Source organism: Trichechus manatus, unplaced genomic scaffold (genome assembly GCF_000243295.1).
Source record: "Trichechus manatus latirostris isolate Lorelei unplaced genomic scaffold, TriManLat1.0 scaffold00131, whole genome shotgun sequence".
Taxonomy (NCBI): Eukaryota; Metazoa; Chordata; class Mammalia; order Sirenia; family Trichechidae; genus Trichechus; species Trichechus manatus.
In genome coordinates, this window is record NW_004444067.1 from 711,330 (window position 1) to 715,787 (window position 4,458).

Below are 4,458 nucleotides of genomic sequence, written 5' to 3' on the forward strand. Positions count from 1 at the left end.
TAGATGGCCGCTCACAGGCTTTTAAGACCCCAGACGCTACTCACCAAGGTAGAATGTAGAACATTGTCTTTATAAACTGTGTTGTGCCAGTTTTTCATGTTTTTAAACCAGAACCTAGCCCTCTGCTCTGGTTCCTGGGACTGTGGCCATGTTAGCCAATCTCACGTGCATTTTAATTATCCCAGTGAATCTACAGAAAAGCTAAGGAATCAACAGGTTTCCAAAGTAGAGAAGACTACCTGGAAGACTAGCCACAGTCTGAAAGCAGTTATTTATTCCACCTCGTCCCTTTCTTTGCGAGCGAGTAGAGCTGATTCCTAGGGGACCCCACAACCCTGGCAGTGTGGTCATTTAGATTCAACTCAGTGTCCTCATCTTGGCAACCCTCTGAAAGTCAGCAGGATTTTGTGTTTTGTGTCCTTTTGTTTTAGCACACTTACTCCTTGTTTTGGAAATATCTCACATTCGAGGTGATTCAAAACGTCTTGAATAAACAACTCACTTCTTTCTGGACTAGGCTCATTGAATGTATGAATTCCCAAATGAGTGGAAAAATAAAACAAAACTAATATGTGAAGACAGAAAGGAATGTAATTCCATATCCCTACCAGAAATTCTCAGAGGGATAAATTGCAGTTCATTTTAATCATGGCTAATTTCCGGTAACCTTTATATACAAGTATAGCATCTTAGCATAGGCAAAAGACCTATTTCCCTTAATCCATCATTGTGAAACAGGTTTTTCCGGTAGGTGACTTAAGTCATTTATTTTCATAGTTTACACATTACACAATAACTTAGAAATTACGGTAAGGGCAAGATTAAATCCAACAACACTTGCAAGTATTAATCCCTTGTAATAGCCTTTAAACTTCTGCATCAAAAGCCCACCCAGCTACATTATCCTTTCTCTGAAACCTTGCTATGTGTGGAATAGAACAGGAATCTATATAGGGGGAGCCATGCCAGAGCCTTCCAGGACCATGAAAATGAGAGGAGAAGGCTATGGAGAGGGAACCATTTTTTTCCTCTGTTGTCTCTCACTCAGAGTCTAGTGATGCAGAAAAGTCAGCCCGACCTTGAAGAAGGAAGTGCTCACCTTCACCATGTAAAACTGACATGTCATATAGAGAAAGCCTGAGTTTTCTACAACGTCTGGTCAGCTTTCAATATTAGACGCTCAGCTCTCAAGTCCACTGAGAGAAGTGACACAGACTTCGATGGCATTGCCAGTGATTCCATCTTCTTTGTAGTAATCAGAGCTGACAATTCTATAATTATTTTAATATTGGTCCTAAAACTAGTCCACCCTGTTTTTTAAAACACTAAGACTGGCAAGAGACAACAGAGTGTGAGACCTGGGTTCATCTTGGTGATGACAAACACACACAGAAAATCCTTGCCTAACTCTGAGAATTCACTGCTATTAAGAATTCTTCATCATTACCTATTCTCTACAAGCTGAAAATGTTCATTTCTTTCACTTTTAGCTATAACAGCACATTATGTCTTTTTTTCTTTCTAGTGAGAGTCACAAAGTACGTGAAGATGGCTACTGTTAATCGTGAGATTCTTGTTCCCATTGGAATAAAATGAATGCCTTTGCCTTGCTTATTCAGAACCTTGGAATCTGTATTACTTAGGATGCTTTTGGCTGCAAGTAGTACAAAACCCAACTAGAAGTAGGTTTAAGCAAACGGGCATTTGTCATCTTGCATAATCACAAGGCCAAAGATAGAGAGTTCCCAGAACAGATCAATGACATAATCAAGGGCCCAGGTTCTCTCGACTTTTCCACTCTGCCATCTTTTAATGTGCTGATTTTGAACTTAGCTTGTCTTCTTACAGTACAAAAGTATTAGCTGCTCGAAACATTACATCCTTATGCAAGAATTTCCAGAAGTCATTTTAAAAAAAAAATTCAGGTGAAATTCACGTAACATAAAGTTAACCATTTTAACGTACAATTGGCGATGTTTAGTATATTCACAATGTTGTGCAACCATCACCTCTATCTAGTTCCAAAGCATTTCATCATGCCAAATGGAAACCCTCTCCCATTAAGCAGTCATTGCTCACTTTCCCCAGCCCCTGGTAACCACTAGTCTGCTTTCTGTCTCTACGGATTTACCTATTCGGGGTATTTCGTATAAATGGATTCAGATAATATGCAATCTTTTATATCTGGCATCTTTCACTTAGTGTAATGTTTCTGAGGCTCATTCATGTAGCACGTGTTGGTACTTCATTCATTTTTATGGCTGAATGATAATCCATTTTATGCTATATCAAATTTTATTTATTCATCCATTGATGGACATTTGTATTGTTTCTACTTTTTGGCTATTGTGAATAACTTTTTGGCTATTGTGAATAATGCTGCTATGAACATTTGCATACAAGTTCTTGTTTAGACATATGTGTTCAGGTCTTTTGGGTATATATCTAGGCGTGGAATTGCTGGGTCTTATGAAAACTCTATGTTTAACTTTTTCAGGAACCACCAAACCCAAAGGTCATTTTTTTAAGTGATGGAAAATGTCTTAAAAGACTCCCCAGAAAACTTCCCCTCACATCTTGTGGACCAGAATTGTATAACATCTCCATGCCACAGCAATGACTTGGCAAGGAGAATGAGACCACCATGATTGGCCTAAACTAATCAAGATTCATGCCCTGTAGCTGGGTTGGAACCCAGTCACCTCAGAGAAGGTGACTTAGAGGACCAGCCACTTGAAGGAGAGCCATTTTCAGAAGGTGGTGAGAGCAGCCGTGTACACCATGACATAGATAGACAAGTTCTCTGTCAACCACCCCTCTTAATACTGTTAGTTTGTATTCCATTCAAGGGTGTGAACTTGTTGTCTGTCCTAGCTGCCACACAGCCTTTCTTGTGCAGACTGATCTGGCTTTCTTTGTTCCTTTGTGTGTTTATTCTACAAACATTTGTCTAACTGAGCAAGTGTAGGAATGAGAGTCATGAAAAACGGCATGCAGAAGATCAAGGCTATATGAGGTGGACGCTATTGTAAAATACTGGAGGAAAGACCCTGAACAATTTAGGATTCACTTTCCCTCATCACACCCCTGCAGACACACTGTAGAAACCAAAATCAAACCCATTGCTGTTGAGTCGATTCCAACTCATGGCAACCCCATGTGTGTCAGAGTAGAACTCTGCTTCATAGGGTTTTCAAGACTGTGATCTTTCACCAGGCCTGCCTTCTTGGTGGGTTCAAACCTCCAACCTTTCAGTTAGTCAAGTAATTAACTGATTTCACCATCCACGGACTCGTAGACACACTGGAGATGTGTTTAAAACAACCATCATTTGCTTGTCTTCTCCATTTTGGTTTATGTGCTCTGATTTGCCTTTGCCTCCGCCACCAAGTCATACAGAATTTATTACTCATCTATTCAGCACATATTTATTTCCTACTATGTGTCAGGTGCTGTGCAGGGCAGTGGGGAAATGATGATACACAAGAGACCCGTAGTTCCTGCCCTCATGGTGCTTACAGTCTGGTGAGGGAGACTGATGTTAACTAAGTACTTTCTGCAAATAAATATTTAATTAACATTGTGATAAATGCCACAAGGGAAAAAAGTACAGGGTATTCTGAAAGTGTGGAAGAGAGGAAGTATTCTGATTAGATGCTCCATAATAATAGACAGGTAACAAAGGCTAACAGTGTTGTTAGTTGCTGTCTAGTCAGTTCAGACCCATGGCGACCCCATATACAATAAACGAAATGTTGCCTGGTCCTCTGCCCTCTTCACAATTGTTGGTATGCTCAAATCCATTGTTGTGGCCTCTGTGTTTTGAATGCCTTTCAACCTAGGGGCCTTATCTTCCAGCACTATATTGGATAGTATAGGATTTTCATTGACCAATTTTCGGAAATAGATCACCAGGCCTTTATTTCTAGTCTGGTCTGTCTTAGTCTAGCCTCACCCTAATCCTGGCCCTATGAATGGCTATGTTCCAATAAAACTTTATTTACGAAATCAGACAGCAGCCTGGTTTGGCCTGTGGGCCATAATTGCCACCCCTGGTACAGTCTTTTATTTTTTTCCCACTTGACTTCCCTTTCTCCAGCTCATTCTTCCTCAACTCATATCTACCTCCTACCCCCTCCCTACAAGATAACATGTTAATGACCTGCTATGCGTTCTTTCATGCTTCCTATGTTCTAAAACATCCTGTACAGCTTTTAGTTTATAAACAGTTTTCAGTTTATAAAATGGGACATAATACACACATTTCTTTTGTATCATGCTTTCCACACTTGGCAATATTTTGTGGAAATATTCCAAGTCAAGCGCGCAAGTTCCTTTTAATGTCCATGTAATGTAGTCCATAGGGTGAATGTATCATGATTCTTTCTGCTGTTCCCCTTCGTCTTTTGATGGGCATTCACTTTGTGACCAGTTTTTATTTATTTATTGCCACAAGAA